At 33.5% G+C, this 17,738-nt stretch overlaps 1 protein-coding gene and 1 long non-coding RNA gene across 2 annotated transcripts in view; one reads left to right on the top strand and one right to left on the bottom strand.

Moving 5' to 3' along the window:
• LOC134845014 (spliceosome-associated protein CWC27 homolog) overlaps positions 1-17,738 on the bottom strand; it is a 502,234-nt gene that overhangs the window by 373,649 nt on the left and 110,847 nt on the right. The gene's annotated exons all lie outside the window — the stretch shown is intronic.
• On the top strand, positions 9,841-15,016 carry LOC134844257 (uncharacterized). Its single transcript, XR_010162672.1, has 2 exons — positions 9,841-10,056; positions 11,400-15,016. It is a non-coding gene; the product is annotated as an uncharacterized LOC134844257 (long non-coding RNA).

Here is a 17,738-nt window from a genome sequence, read left to right as displayed (position 1 = left end):
ATTTTATTGAGTCTGAAAAAATAACTCGTTTGGTCGAGAATATTCGAATATATTAAAAGAATAACATTTGCAGTTATTTGCAAAAAAAATTTGACCTTGAGGTATTGAAAAACTTTTTGTCGTTCATTGGAATAATTTTGTGTCCATTTATGGCTCGTTGAATAAAAAATGACAGTTAGCTATTGACTTAGAAACTGATGAATTTAAATAAAACTTTTCAATTGTTTTCAAATTTAATAGCATTTTTTTGCCAATTTTTTTCAATTCCGCGCGCTCTCCCTCAAAGTTATTATATATTGGCGCCCAAGGCACCTTTAGAAAAATTTTAGGGTTGGTCGGCCAAAAATGGATTTTTGGGTCGGCAGGAGGTCTAAAGGAAAAGAGGTCCGCCCCCCGCCCCCCTAAATCCGCCCCTGCTTCCTAGTATTTAATTAGAGTCAGTTGGTCGGGGAAAACTTTTGGAAAACACACCCCGAAGTTTTCGACTGCCTTTAAAAGGTTGAAAACAGCTATCTCTCCATTCACACGGAATTCTAAATAAAAAATGAGGTAATCCGTGTTTTGTAAAACATTAAAATTAACTGTTTTGCCTACGTTTAATTTCAACTAATTTTTCTGAATTTATGAATTCGTTGAGTAAGCTAGGCGTTATTAGTGGAGGCAATTACCGTAAAAGCAGCTCGCAAAAAATACTAAACTGGCAAATTGCAAAACCGATGAACAAGCAAAAATGATCACAATAAAATTATATTTTTTGGGCGTTAACGAACTTGCTATATTTTTTGGGCATTATTCAAATTAACGAACTTGCTATATTTTTTGGGCATTATTCAAATTAACGAACTTGCTATATTTTTTGGGCATTATTCAAATTAACGAACTTGCGTTAAAGCAGTTGAATAAAAAGTCAACAAAAGTCTTGAAATACTACACCCTTTTTTATTTTCCTTTAAACTAGTTGTTGCTATAAATTAATGTGACGAATTAATGTGCTATAAATTAATGTTGCTATAAATGTCAACAGCTGCAAATTGAAATTATGCCCCGGCAGCAACAGTCATTTTCTCTACAACCTGCTTAATATAACAAATTGGTCATTTTAGGTCAAAATTTGTTCTAAACTTTTTTCACATCACTCAATTTCTGGCATTACCAGCAGATTTTGTTTTGTTCCGACCATTGAAAATGAAGTGGAACTTTGGAATCGGGTGCGTTTTAGTTTTTTTCCACGCACAAAGGTACCACAAATACTCATCAGAATAGGTTACTGACAAATCATATTGAAGTTTTTTGGTCTTGATTCGAATTCGAATTCATTAAAATTTCCAAAAAAATTGTCCGAGTTTTGAAAAAAACTAGTTAGAAAATGTTGAGTTTTAGACTAATTTCGAGCGATCAAAGCGATCGAATAAAGCGATGATAACTTTCGCTAAATTGGTAATTTAAGCTAACACAACTTGATTTTTTTTTCTAGAGCAATACTGGTTTTGGAAGCCTCATTTAGCACTTCTATGGCAATAAATCTTTTCTTAAAAATAAACTATTTAAAAAGCAACAAAACTCGAAAGTTTTCTAATTTTTTTTGAATAATTTTGTTTCTTTTTCTTTTTTTTACGGAGACAACTCATCACAGCACCCACAAGCAGTGACCCAACTTAGTAAATTGAAGAGTTTTTTTTTGTTTTTTGTGTGGTCGGATCGGAACATTCTGTGCTACTTGCACAGCAACCGGCTATCCTTGTTTTTATATATAACTGTTTCTTATTTTAGCGTCTACAGAATCAAACGAAAATTGTTAAAAGGGGTTAAGGCAGTTCATTGATGCCAAGATTAGTCGTCATTCGAGTCATCTGTTTCTGGATGGGATCATTTTGGAGAGGTGAGGGTCGGAGAAAAAAATCTACAATCAAGAAGATTTACATTGTAACGCCATCAATTCTAAACGCAAATTTACATTTGAGTTGCTTTTGTTTCATGTTGTAATTTTTTTTCATTTAGTAAATGACGATTAGGTGGCAAACTTCAACTGCTTTTTTGTTGCACCTTCTAAACTTTAACAGACACTTAAGAAGACGTCGATAAAATCATTCGTACACTTGTGGAACAATTGTCGGTGATGTTTTACTGCTTTGTCATCACAAGTTGTACCGACAATTATTGGTGTAGTAAATATCGTTTTAGTTGTCATCTTGACTCTAATATTTACTTTCATCGGGCTGAGAAATCATCACACTTTTTCACTTACTAAACAAAATAAAAAACAAAATTTGACAAGCTCGCAAATTCAACACAGATATATCGGATTGTCGAAAAACACTGATAATTGCTAATAATAGAATCGTTAAGGTGGGATGAAAGAAATAATGTTCATTTATTGAAAGCATCAAGAAGTTTTGAGAAGGAAACGATTTCGAGAGTTCTCAGGTCAGTTTTTTTTCGATAACGGGTCTCATTTTACTTAAGGGCTGCACTGAGTTGTTCTTTACATTTCGATTTTGCATTTTTTATTACGATCGCGAAGAATTTGCGGTATATGCAAGGGAGCAATGAGAAACGGGGGAGCTTGGATAAAAATTCTGATCTACAGAAAGTAAAACCTCTGTGCCAAGTAATCCACCAAAGTATTTTTGTGGAAGATTTTTCACTTGCGCCGAAAAAACTTCTTGAACATATACAACTTTTATAAGGAAGAAAAAACGTCTAAAAGGAGACATAAATAAATAAAAATAAACTATTAAAAATTAATTTTTTTTCTTCCAATTGCATGTTTTTTGCCACGCACACAGATAACAACTCTTTTAATTTACAGAATCTTAAATTAATTGCCCAAACATATCTGACTGTTCCAAGTATGTCAGCATATGCAAGTTTGTTGGTGTTTGCTCAAAGGATTTGCCAGCAAGAATCGAAGAGGCTTCTTCAGTTTTTGTTGACTCTTCATCTCCGAAGATACTTGTAGGTTGTTTGTCTTGGTCAAAAGCAAACTTCTGATTTCGACACTTTGTCACGCAGCTTATGCATTCTTATCACTAAAGTGGGTTTACAAAAGAACCATTCTTTCTTGATGCATTGAGTTTTTGTGATTTCCAAATTTGTTAACATTTTTAAGTCTTGTCCTGGTTATCGATTGGTTTCAATAATAGTTTTGGTTATTATAATAGCCCCCTTTGTTATAAATTGATACCTTTTGTCTAATTAGTGTTTGCTTATTAATCGCTGGCTACTCAGTGTGACTACCGGATGCGGGCCACTGAGCATAATTAGCAATTAAAATGACTCACAAGCCGAGATTATCTAGATATATAGTAAGTTACCGCCGTGATCTGAAGACAATTTAACAGTTGTGAATTTTCTTGACAGTTTTTTTACTGAGACTTAACTTAAGCTAAAAAAATTAATCTTCTACCATATTGATCATACTAATTTGTAGATTTTTACCAGATTTTTACCATTAATCAGCCAAAATCCAAAAAATTCTCTATCTGTGAACGTTTTCAGTCTTCGGGTAAGTTGAAATTACTTCAATTTTTTTTCACATGTTTTAAATTTTATCATCCTTCACGTGAAAACCATGATTTTAAAAAAAAAACAATTAAAATTAGAAATTCAGCACAAATTGTTGTCAATGTTTCCCATTGTTCATTTTCCTGTCTTTTGTCCGACTTAAAATCGTTCTTGCATTGAATTAAATGCTACATTTCCGCAATCAAAGAACTACGCGCATCCGTTTAAAATGGCTCTCTCTAAATTAACAAAAGTATTGACAATTATGTCCTTATAAAGCCGCCGGGTTCCTTTCCGGAGCCATTTCTCCAATATCTTTTCCCTCAACTCTCTTAGATGCCTGTCAACGAAAAAAGATGGTTTATGAATAAAATCTACATTACACTAAAAACTACATTTCCGATTAGCTAGTCTTTTTCATTACACCCTGAGATATTTCTGAGTAGATCAGAAAAGATTGATGTAATACATCTGCGTTTTTTTCTTGAGGGTGTAAAAAATAAGGGGCGACACTTTTTTAATCTCCCGTGGAAGCGCATCCAATGCAATTACTACTCGCTGCGATTTCGCTGTGATAAAAAAGATAGGTCTTCTAATCGATTTTAATCCGACTACGTTTAATCGATTGCGGGAAATAAAGTGTCCTAATTAGAACTAAAAATGACCACATTTGTTCAATCTTCAATCCATTTTTTCACATTTTTTCAAATTTCAATCTTTTTTTCACATTTCAATCTTCAACCGACTACCTGAACAAATTTAGTCGATGAGAAAAATGAAATTGCAAATATATTTTTTGCGCATTGAGAGGTTTACAGGCTATATATTATTGAAAATTTAATTTCAAGTTTTTGACAACTGTACAAAAATTTAACGGCTTAGAAATTAAAAAAGGCTTTATCACCTGAGCAAATTACAATGATGTTACATTGGAAACAAAAAAAGCTGCTAGCTGTGTGCATTCATTATCAACATCAGAAAATTTCAAAAAGAGCAATTTATAGTCGACACTTGAAATTATTTTTTAAAAAAGGAAAAAGCAAAAAAGCTCTTCGTATTCGTAATTTTTCATCTTACAATTTATTTTGATAGTAAAAGTGTCTTGAGGACGTGTTGTTCTTTTGGACGCTAATGGATTGTTTATTTCAACAAGTTTTCAAGATCTCTTAATGCACTTTTTCACATGTTTTTTCTGTAAAACGGATCGTTGAAACTTGAAAGCTTTTTTAGTTTCACGTAAATTCTGTTTTTTGATATTTTCGAGATTTGAGATGAAAAGTTGAAGGTGAGCACAGTAAAAGTGCATTTAAATGGAATAATTTTGGGAAAAATATTAAAGGCGAATAGATTGGAAAATAAATTTTAAATGATAAATTACTGCTAAAGTCTATAGCAGTATGTCTTCAAAGAAAATTATTTAGTCTCAGTCAAGTTTTTTGGTTGTTTATACCACATCTGGAGGTGGATCCAGAAATCAATTGGGGTCCGCATTTTCTAAAATATTTCGATTTTCATAAAAAGCTTCTTGATTTTTCAGAAATAATTGAAATAATTGATTGATAGAAGTGAGCAAAGACTAACACAAAAAGGGAACAAAGTAAATTATTTCGACTTTCCATGAATGTCGCGAAATATGTGTGCTCGGGATCTTTTTTTTTGTTCAGACCAATTTCAACTTTTTGTCTAACCATTTTTAAGGACTACTTTATCTATCATCTGCAATTTAATGATGTTTTGAGCTCAAATTTCAAAAGATATGTTAGCAGCGCTTTTTTTAGAAAAGTAATTAAGGTCTGAAAGTTGCCAATTTGACCGATTTGGGACAAAAAAAAGCCTAATTATTTAGTGTTTGTAACGCGTAAGCAGCTATTTAATGCGACAAAAAAATCGTTTTCAATTGAATTGAGGCATACTAGTTCTTTTAACTAACACTTTACTTAATATACTATTCTGTATTTTGAATTGATTACGGGAGATGATGTCAGAAATAAGACAAATAATGATATGTTTTCATTCTAACTTTCTTAAAGCGAAAACTACTTAGAGATAAACTAATAGAGATTAAAGGGCAGTCGGTAATAAAGGGCAGTCGGTAATAAATTTGTGTTCCGACTTTCGATACGAAAGTAACGGAATATTTGTGCTCGGGGTGGGTTTTTTTTTCTTCAGACAAATTTCGACTTTTTAACTAGCCATTTTTGGCGGAATTTTTTTATATCATTCGAAAGCCATTGTTGTCCTGAGCTTAAATTTGAAAAGATATTTCACCTGTGATCATTTCTCGTAAAGTTATGAGGGTTTAAAGATTGCAATTTTGGCCATTTTGACCAATTTGGGACAATTAACGCGCGATATAATTCGCGCTATTAACGCGTAAGCGGAGATTTAATCCGTCTTATAAATCGTTCCAAATTGGTTGAAAGAAGCCTATTTGCCATAATTGATTTGTTACAAGGAGCGAAATCTATTGTTTTGTACTTTATATGGCGAATGGGGTGATGATTTTCATTAAAAAAAAACTTCATATTTTAGAAAAAAAATTTTTCATTTTATTTTATTTTATTTTTTTTTGATGTTTTTACTGCTGCTCCATAAACCTTAAAAGGCAGTCGTAACATTCAGGGCTTCGCCCTGATACGAGCAGTCTTGTTTAATTTTATGTATGGCAGTTTTTCAATGTGTTCAAACTATAATAACGTGTTAAATAGAGCGTAATAGTTATCCCAAAACTGACAATTTTGAAAGCTCAAAAAATTGCAAACTTGATCTACAATGATTTTTTTTTAATTTCCGAAGAAAGTTTAGAACTAGGACAAAAAAGGTTTGAAAGTTGCCAATTATATATACTTCGGGCGTTTGAAAGTATATATTTGAAAGGTTTGAAAGTATATATAAGGTTTGAAAGGTTTGAAAGTATATATGTATAAATATATATATATATATATATATATATATATATATATATATATATATATATATATATATACTTTGGGCGACTTTTCATTTAAACTATTTTCTACGACCGGATTACTAGTTTTCAACAACAAATTATTTCGGGTAAATTGTTGTAGACAAGAAAGTGGTAAAATTACATGGCTTTAAAAAGTTGCAAATGGATTTCACCTAAGCTAAGCAGTCCTCCTAATATTTCAAATATTTAAAAAATAGCTATTTGAAAAATCGAAAATCGATTTATTGATTAAGAAGTAAGCCTCTGATTAAAAGGAACTTGTATGCGTCTGTACTTAAAAAAAATTTTGTTTGTCAAATGATAGCATTCCTTTTCTCCAACTTTCTCTTCTTTTTGTATTAAAATTGAAAAACAATTGTAATTAAGTTTTCATGAAACAATTTTGCTTTTCTCAAACAAAGTCACTCCTTTGAAACAAACTGTTGTTAGCGGGAAGGCTCGAAGCCTTAATTAACCTTGAAGCATACAAAACTTCTGAAGTACTTTCGAGGAAAACTGAAACGCCTGCACAAACACTCGAGATATTTCAACGATTTAATTGGAAAAGAGAAGGATGAAAATTATCGAAAATATTTATGCACTTGAATTTCAAGGAGCAGCTATAAACAGCTACCAAAATACGTTCCATGAAGGTATAAAATGCTAAACAAACTGATGAAAATGAAAAGACTGTTTGTATCAATGATAAATCTTGATTTTTTTGAAGTTGCTTTCAAGGTAATTGAAGCAAATTTCTGGTGAAAAGATCAAACTGGAAAAGATTAATTTTTTTGCTCCTTTATCCTTTTCATGCATTGTCACGAAAAAAACAGTAAGATTCTCAACTAGTGAAACGTTAGTTTGAGAGAAACCTGATTAAATTACAGCAAACGCTTCGTATTAAATGATATTGAAAAATTGCGTGCGTTAATTATCCACAACTAGCTATTTTGCCCAATTTAAAACTCCGTCAACTTCCAGATAAATGCTCTCAATTTAAATATGTTTATCACTAAACCAAAATACTTACAGAAAAATTGGGTCAAAGTTGCTATTTGAAAAAAATTGTTTGGAGAAAAAAATACTAAACTACTATTAATCTGTCAGCTTCTTCGTATAACGGAACAATAATTAAGCAGCTACAGTCACAAAAACTATTCTTCTGTAATTATATCGCAATTAAATTTAAAAGTCCCTTCTTGCTTATCATACGTCTGATCATACAGTTAACAGACACTAGCTGTTTTCCAGCTCTGTGCATATCTATTTCACCAGTGATCACTTCTGCAAACATTGCCGATTGCAGATTATATCTGATTCAGTCATGACTATACCTGATCAGACATAACTATACCTGAGTCAGACGTGACTCTACCTGAGTCAGAATTGACTATACCTGGTTAGACATGAATATACCTGGTCAGACATATCTATACCTGAGTCAGGCATGACTATACCTGAGTCAGACAATATTCTACCTGAGTCAGACATAATTTTACCTAGTTAGACATGAATGTACCTGGTCAGACATAACTATACCTGAGTTCAGATCGCAAATAAATTAAAAAGTCCCTACTTGCTTTTTGATCATCAATTTTTTTTCCAAATTTTTTGCTATTTTTTCATGCGCTTGGACAGAATTGGTATCCAGCTTCAATTGAAGCAAATAAATTCAAATATGTTTTTCTTGACAGTAAAGGGAGTTAATTTTTGCTTTGTTTTGACGTGTGAAGGATTGGACGGACTATTTAAGATCATGCTGGTTTTTCCTGACAAATTTCTCTTATTTAAGTAGCAATTTTTGATGGAATGTTTTATACAACGTGAAAAATCATGTTGCCCAGGGCTCAAAGTTAAAAGATCTTTGACTTGTGATCATAGCAGATTTATTTTGGCTATTTTATGAGACTACTTAGACGAGTATAATTCAAATTTCGATTTTTAACGCGCAACGTATTTAGTCGGTGCATATACAAAACAGTCCCATACAAAACAGTCCAATACAAAACAGTTGTCCGTTTTAAGGTCGACGGTGGGAGCGCTGTGCGCGCGTCGCCGCTTCGCCGCGATAACCGGCTCTAAATTTCGTATTAAGTCCTACCCTCTGTTGGCAAGCTCGGACACGTTGGCGCGACTGCGGCGGTCACTATTTTGTTCTTTATGTTTGTTCAACAAAGTACAATTCTCGGCCTACCGGCTTGTTAAAACAGTATTTTTTGGGACTGTTTTGTATCGGACTGTTTTGTATCGGACTGTTTTTTCGTTCTTTTTCAAACTTTTCCGGGATGTTTTTTTATTAGACTGTTGTGTATGGGACTGTTTTGTACAGACACGATTTAGTCCTACTCAAGCGTACGCGGCAAGTTAAAGCATTTCAAATTGAAGTGTTACAGACAATTTGAATTTTTTATTATGGTACAAGGCGCAAACTTTTTCACTCTGTACAGTACCGAGCGCTAGTATTTAAAATTAAAAAGCGTTTGGTCGACTTCGGATGTCAGTCGGAATTGCATTGGAAACTTCGGAATGTTATTTTTTGCTGTCAATTAACCCCTAAACCAATTTTAGCGATAATGCTTGTGATAATTTTTTTGATGATTTTATTTATGGTCATTCATTTACATTGATCTCAAGGTTATTTTTCTCATGTGGAAGTTTCCATTTGACCTTTTTATGATCACATATTGCATGAAGTAGCAACAAAATTAAAAAGCCGCAATTGATGGCAAAACTACTAAAAACTTAAAAACTGATGATTTTGAAGTCAATTTTGTAAATCAACTGTGTTCAGCCATCCCTTGATAGTTATTTTGCTTGTTGTGAAATCTTTGAATTTGAAATTTTCACCTAAGTTTACATCACAATTTGGAGGGGGTGTTCATGGCCTAAAAGTTTTTTCTGAAAAACATATTTTCTATCGCTTCAGTCGAATGGGGGGGGGGGGGATTCTGCGGTTGAATCACGATGTTTTCGTCCCTCTAAACATTGAAACTTAAATTTAAATCTTGCGACTAAGGCACTATTAGAAAAAACTTTGCGGATCATCAACCAAATATGAAGAGAAAATAATACTTTTAAAAGGCGAATAGGGTTGAATTTTTGCTGCTTGAGCCTGCCACCCGGAATTCATTGTCGGTTAGGTGTTTCGGTTCATTTATCAGTTGTCTATTTGCCCTAATTCCCAATAGCGAAGACTTAATTGCACAACTATTGTTAGATGAGATCAAAGAAGATGTCCATATTAAAGTTAAGGGTAGCTATTATGATGAAGATAATGAAAGTAAATGCTCGTTTCTGATTGGCTAACACTCTTTGTTTTTAACTAATCTTTTCACACTTTTGTCGTATTCTTCCACTTCACTTTTTCAGCTAATTCTTTGTTTTCAATCTTTTCATAACGGATCATAATTTAGTTTTTTGTTAAAACACGTGATTATTCAGCCAGTGTTTTTCCTCGAAAATTTATCCAGGCCAGAATCAAAATCGATAAACCATAGGAATCCGAAACTAAATCAAAAACAGAAATTTCATTTTCGATACAGCAACAGATAACTTCACTAGCTTACTTCCAGTTTATATGAAGATAAAGTAGCAACAGACAGGTATGAATAGCATCTTAATTGAATTGAGATTAAACTTTTCGAAAAGTTGGGTTCCTAGAAAAAGTATAAGAGATCCCAAAAGTTTTATGAAAACCTCTAAAACGCAAGATAACGAATGCAAAAGCTGGTTCCGAAGGTTTCTTGTTTTGTTTTTTGGTTTTTTGACCCATGAATTTCTCAGCAAATTCTCACCAATTATCATACTTGTACCAATTTTTCAATTTCTCCGAGCATTTTATTGTCCATGAGAAAAGTTTCTTGAAAATAAAAGCTTATAATTTCATTGTAGTTTATTTCTCGTTTTTTAAAATCGATATCTGCCAGGCGATTAAAATAGGAACAAAGTTCAAGTTCATGTTTTCCCAGTTACAAAGATAATGAACAATACGATTCACTGGAAATTCACATATTTTCACATACTTTAATCAATTGATAATCCGATTTAAGATACAATCGATAAGTTCAGATCGGTCGCAGCAAAGACAAGCCAAAGAAACTTTAGCTCTGTAAATTTGACATTTATAACGAAAATCATGAATTTGAACACAAACAATTCAATCAACAATTTTTGATGAAAACGGCAGCGTAATTTCCACAATAATTACCGTCTAAAATAGAATCATTTTATATATGCTTCAATTTTTTTTACTGCTTTTTAAAAACAAAAACGAATAAATATATTCCAAATTGTCCGTGGTGTGATGTCATCTGCGAAGAGCTTACTAAAAATTAAGTTGACCTTTAATTTGCTCACAATAACTCAGAAATGACCCATTTGCGCATCTGTTATTTTACAACTATTTGCTCTAGAAAAATAGCTCCAATTACGCAAGGTGAATTCTTAGTTTGTTCTTCAGTGCCAGTTTTTATATACTTTTTTCTTAGTGAGATATAAAATTCATGAATCATTCATTATCTTAAAATAAGGGGTTCAAAATAAATCATTTGAAAGGATATTATGGCTTTTAAAATGATTTTGAAAATAATATTTTTTAGAAAAAAAATGATAATTAAAAGTTGGTTTTTCAACTCTCAGCGGTATTCGTAACTTGTTTCTTCTGCTTAATTAGAAAATTAATTTTTGACACATTCTTTGTTTTGTTTAAACTTGCATTTGATTTTGCTTTTACACAGTTCGAGTTTCTTTCTTGCTGCTTTTGACAAGGTAATTTATTTTTGTCACCCACGTCTTTCTAATTACAGTCATTAATAATAAGGGAGTTTGAGCGCAAATTTGATTTTAACTATTCTAAATAAACATTATTTTTTAAAATTTCATATAACAGAGTTTGATACTATTTCACTTTGCTTTATTTCAATGTTATTAAATTTTACTTGTTTAGATCCCTAGAAAAACAAAGAATCAGTGCTGAACTCCCTTTACAACGGATTTCATCAATTCCAGTTGAAAACAAATTTCTTTCGCGAAAATCCGACAAAATGAACTCTTCGTGCTTAAGACGTTTGACAACGATTGTAGTTTTTATCTCGTTTATTTCCGAAACCTTTTCCTCGGCTTTGAAGCTAAACTCCGAATTCGCCAATATGGTAAACTTCACCCTGTACGATTCTTCAGCCGAGCTCAAATCCAATATTCAATACGATTTCAACTCATTTCAATCGAGCAATTACCAAAAAACGAGCCAAATGTCAAATTTACTAATTTTCTCGACACTTGACAAGTATTTTCAGCAATTGAATAACGAGGAACTACGCGCGATAATCGAAACCCATCCGAGCGACGTGACAACTCAATTGAAAGTTTTCAAGGCTCTTTCGGAATGCCGAAATGTCGAGACAACTTGTGCAGACAATAGATCCTCTGCGTATAAACTCACGGCATACCTAAAACCGACTCTAAAATGGACCCAAAATTTAGGGTTTAATGCTCAAATTGACGAAGTTTTTCTAACGAACGACTTCAAAAAAGTTACTTCGGATTTCGCGCGAGGAGCGACGGCGATCGAGTTGCAGTGGCTTTATGACAGAAACTTACTCACCACTCATTTGATGCGACTCGTCGGCTCTTTGTCGACTCTTAAAACCCGAGACGACGGATTATGTCGATATGTTTTCAATCTTTTGGGACAAATTCAAAAACGAGATCTAACTTTTCGTCTAGTTCCAGCAGATATAGAACCCTGGCTGCATTGTATTTCGCCTTACGAGACAGAAAACATTATAATGAACTGGAAAGAACTGATTTTGAATAATTTAGACACGTTAAAACCTGAGAGTCAAAAGGAAACAGTCGACTCTTTGACGGATTCGGTTAATTGGGCGATCGAATCAAATTTGCGCACGTATCAAAGCGAGTTAGCAAGATTAGCTAACATAGGGTCCAAGGTATCACTTATTGGAATCAACGATTTTGTTCAATTAGCATCACGATTGCTGAATATTCCAAATAACTTGCAGTTCGATGCTTCCCAGAACCCCCTGTTGATGCAAGTGTTAGAAGACAATTTCGTGACCTACTCAATGAATCGGCACAGAAGTCATTATCCTTTGGGTCAACTTCTATCACTGGTAACTCCCGAAGACTTAGAAAACCAGGGATTGGTTTCGCAAATTGAATACGTTATAGAGGACAAGACGTACAATGTAGATGCATTACCACGCGAAATGATTCAGTTTATTGCGGATACTTACAGGTCGACGAAACCTCAACAGACGCGAGAGGAACTAGCTTTAAACCTGTGTGAACTTGCGTCGGGACTCTCCCTTATAGAGTTCGAATCCCTATCAAGTCAACTGTTTTCGCAGTTGCTAGAAAAGTGTCCTCTTTTTCTTGAAACCGCAACTCAAACTCAGAAACTGATAATGGTTGATAAAATAACAAATGATTTATCAATAACGGCCCTGCCTTCAAATTTAGTACCTTATTTAGGAATACTAGAAACACAAAACTTAACATCACAAATCGACTTACCCGCGAATGAAATCAAAGATTATCTTTTCCAGTCTGAGATTTACATGCAAATTTATTCTTCCAAACGACTGAGCCCAAAGATAGCTGAAGAAATGGGTTCTACAATTTTGGGTATGGACTTTGAAGACCTTAATGATCTTTCGCTTGTGGACCAAATTGACATTTTACGCATTTACGGCTCTCGGAAAACTAAATTCACAAGATCTGAGGCTCAGTTTTCAGCAAAAATGTATCGAGAAAATTTCAAAAAATTGAATATCTTACCTGATTTTACAATTCAAATGCTACCGCATCAAGATTTATTTTTCATGCCTGCTGAAATTTTTCTCGATTTCGAGGAAAACGAGTGGGAAGGTGTGAACAAACTAGCCTGTCAGAATATTTTCAGTCGAGTGAATGACGAATATATTCTCGAATTGCCGACGTCTCGACTTAGAATGTTAGCCAAGGTTTATATGAATAACTGTAAGCGAGAGCCATCCAAACGATTGCATGAACCAATGACCCAGAAAGATGTCGATAATTTGAGGCATCTTTTGTGTTACGTTCCGATAAAAACCATCAATGACATGTCTTACGAACTGCTAAGCAACGGGTTAATTTACTTTAGCAAATGCCAAATCGACCAGAAAATTGCTCAAGTAATTCCAGAAAAACTTCATTTTCTTTTCATTACTCCGAAAAAAGTTGAAGATTTGGGCGCGAATTTTTGCTCCGTTTTCAAATTGGACAATAACTCAACGAAAAGACTTTATGTTCAGAAAGAATATTACTTATCTGCTTTTTTGAAAGTTCTGAATGAGTTGGGGAAAGAACGCGAATTGAGTGATCTACAAAGCAAATGTGCGGAATTTGTGTCAAATCTGGTTACCCAAACCATTCGATCAAATTCGATTTCAGGACTGGGATCTCTTTGCAAGTCAGGGTCCGATAAATTCCTAACTTGCCCTGTGATCCGAAGCCTTACTTGGGGCAACAGTTTCTTAGAAGCATCATATTTTCAGAAATATTCGAGTAAATGTGATTTAGAGCGATGCTCGAGTTATATCAAAGAAAATAAGAAATTCTTCAAAAACGAAATTTTAGCGGAAATCGCGGGAACAATTTTCCCGGCTGGTGCTGAAATCACACGTGAACAGGTTATTAAATCAGCCCATTTGCTTCCGTTTACAAAAATCAATACAAATAGCATCTTGAACTTGTTCAACGACAACAATCCTCGAAGTTTCGAAGTTTTGGAATCTCTTGGCAAAATTGAAGGGTTCCGTTTCGAGTCTGATAGTTTCTCTCGAGTATATGAAACTGTTGGTCCTCTAAATTTATGGAAGGTTTCGGTTCTTGGAAACCTTATGTGCGAACTACCAATGGATTTGAACAACAACGCAATCAAATCGTATTTCGAATCACGTGACCAATTAAAACAAAGTATTCCTATCATTGGTCAACTTACGACTTGTTCCGATAGATTTTATTCAAACTTTGCCAATCTAGCAGTTGACCTTTTCCGATTTCCCGAACTGAATATAACTCCATTAGTTATAGCTAAACTGGGTAATCTAGTTCCATTTCTTAATCCAAGTTGGCTTAAATATGCAAGTACTTTGACTTTACAGGCAGTTCAGCCAGAAATAGTGAACAAACTTAGTTTCACCGGAGTAATCGAACCGAATCTGAAACGGTTCTCTGTAGAACAAATTTCGAAACTATCCGATGTTCACTTGAACCGAATGAACTTTGATCAGCTGGAATATATCCACTCGCTGACCAATGGGCTTGCAGAGGCCGAGTTTTCGTCGTATACGACAACAAAATCGCCCCAAAGCGAAGTCGAATCAGAAAGTGTGCTGCCTGAAAATTACGATTACTTTTCGGAGAACTATGTCAGAGTTATTTATATCATCAGCAATGTCGATAAACTCTTCTCAAACGTTTTGCTTGTGTTCAGTTTGCATATCTTTATCAGATTTTTTTTAGTTAGAACTCTATAATTTTTTCCAATTCTTTGCACAAAATTTATTTTGCTTCTTACACTTTTTTCATCTGGGCAAAGTTTCTTTGGGAAAGCTCGGAAAATCAATTTACTGGTGAAGCTATACAAAGCGACCAAGTTTTTGAGTTTTTTTGAAACACCCTCAAAAAAATTTGCCCCTGCTTAGAAAAGATACTTAAAAATTGGTATTTCAAGGAATTTCGCTAGAAAGGCTTAGGTTTAGTCTGAGAGGTTTCTTGAAAAAATAAAAATTCCCATTTTTTTCAGTTTGTCTGCTGGACTTGATCCGAGATTTTATAAAAAAATATATATATATGCTGGATTCAAGAACAATCAGTATCATAGAAGTATGTTAAAAAACATTCATTACGAGGCCAAACTGTTCACTGGATAGGCGCACAGTTTTGTGTCTGTATGTTCTGGATTCCAGAGACAAGTCTTTGAACATGTTAAAATTTTGTCGGAACTTTCAAAGAAAAGTTAAAGAACATAAGAAAGAACAAAGGGAGCGTCCTTCTTGCGGAATTCGCTTACAATTCACAAAATGCGCAGTTTGGCTTCGTAATGTTTGAAAAATTTGAAAAAAAATAAACATCATTTCGACAAATTGTAATTTTATAGCTCTTAAAAACCTAAAAATGAAAAGAAATGATATGTTACACACCATCAGGGATCCAGGAATTTTTAATCAAAAGTCAAATTTTTCAAAAACTTTTTTTGGCCTTTTTTCTAAAAATTTGCCAGCAGCACAAAAATTTTGGTCAAAACGGAGACTCTATAATGATTCTTACAACCTCATCATTTTTCATGAATTAAAGGGGTATTCAAGGAAAATGAAAATCAAGTTCGTCAACGTAATGGAAAGCAACGAAAACTCACCGTTCAAAAAAAAATTTAAAACTTTACTTTCATAATAATTCAGCGAAAAATATCAAAAAAGATGATGTTCTGCGCAAAGGAATTTCCCGCAAAATTAATTGAAAAAATTACATGAAACAAAATCTTCAGAAACAAAAAATCTGCGAAAATATTTGGATACTTCTCTGAACATATACTTCGAAACTCTTATTTATTTTCTGTGATAATAGACACAAAGAACTGAAATTTTTAAAAAGCTACTAAATCAAACTAATAAAGCTAATATAAGTTAGTTTTAGTTTTTGGTTGATAGAATTTTTTTTTAAGATATAGAGTGTCAGTATCAACAACTGAAAAAAATGATATGACTGGAACAATCAGAAAAATCTTTAAAGTACAGGCCAAGATTTTGTTTTCATATTTTATTACGCTTGCGATTAGCAAGCGTCATCAAATTCGGAATAAAGACTTTATTCTAGTTACTAGCTAGTTTAACAAATTCACTTGAATCAATTTAACTTTGGTTTACATGAAATCAAAAGTCAGCTGTTAATTCATCGCACTTGGTCTGAATATAAGGCAGTTGCCTTTGAAATATGTCAGGGGATTGAGTCCCCCCTATGTCAGGGGATCGAGTCCCGACCGGTTCTTTTTTCAGTTTCCGAAATTGAAATTTTTTGCGGGAAAATTGATTAGTTTGATTTTATTTTGTCGTCTTACGTTTTGTCGGCTTAGTTGCCAACCCACAATTTTTTTTGTGCTGTAATTAGTTTTCATTGTAGCCTCAAGTGTCGTCGATTAACTCTTGTAGTTTGTAAAACTACTATATCTGATGGCGGGGGCAGAACTAGGATTTTCTCGAGGGGGGGGGGGGGTTCTGTTAGTTTTTACAAAAAAAATTCAAAAGTTCATGGACCTTTTTTTTCAAGTCGATCAAACTGATTATCCGAGCTCAGAAAAATGCGGTTTTCGGCTTTTTTAAAAAAGTTTTCGACAAAAAGTCGCGTTTTTTTTTCTAGCGCAGACTCCCCCCTCAAATTTTTTATATATGGGCGCCGCCAAAGGCGCCAATTTAGAAATTTTAGGGTCCGTCAGCCAAAACAGAGATCTTAAAATAGTACAAAGAGGGGACCGGCTGATTGGTATAATAGCCGTTTTTTTTTGGTTTTCTTAGCCTAGAAAATTTATTCCGCCTAAATGACTTCGACTCTTGTTTTCTCGGCTTAGTGTACTTATTTTGCATCGGTATAAGGATGAAAAACAAATAATCAGATCGGCTGGTAGTATAGAAGTTACAAATTTCAAACTCTTTAATCGCTCATATTTTTTTATAACAACAATTTCCTTTGACATTTTTTTTCGGTATAATTGGCATCTAGTTAAGTTTTATTGGCTTAGTAGAAACTAGGAAAATACTAAAAGCTTGCTTAATGCTTTTGGTTGTGAGTTTTGTATGTTTTTCTGAGATTGAACGTTTCGTATTTTCAAAAATATATTGATATGTTTATGACATTTCTTTTGGTTATTTTGTTTTCGGATCGATTGGCGTCTGATGAAGTGTTGCTGGACACTCGAAAAATATTTGAAGCTAGCCTAATTGTGTAGGCCGTGTTTCTTTTTGTTTTTCTAGGATTGAAATTTTGCATTTCCAGATTTTTTTTTTTTTTCAATTTTTTCCACTTAGTTATTTCCATCTCACTGACCATTTAATTGCTTGCAGTGGTACGCTTTTTTTATATCACAAGTCATGCCACGCTTCGCTTCGCCTCTGTGTAAAAACATACATGTTTAAGATGGAAGAATTGGCTTACGCCAAAAAAATTGAACAACCTCATCTTGGAAAGAACGCTTCTGATTTAATCAAACAGAGGATGAAAATGGTTTTTAAGACTTAAAATCAGT

This window comes from Symsagittifera roscoffensis, chromosome 4, assembly GCF_963678635.1.
Source record: "Symsagittifera roscoffensis chromosome 4, txSymRosc1.1, whole genome shotgun sequence".
Taxonomy (NCBI): Eukaryota; Metazoa; Xenacoelomorpha; order Acoela; family Convolutidae; genus Symsagittifera; species Symsagittifera roscoffensis.
Note: the sequence above shows the minus strand (reverse complement) of the source record. Positions and strands in the feature narration are given on the sequence as shown.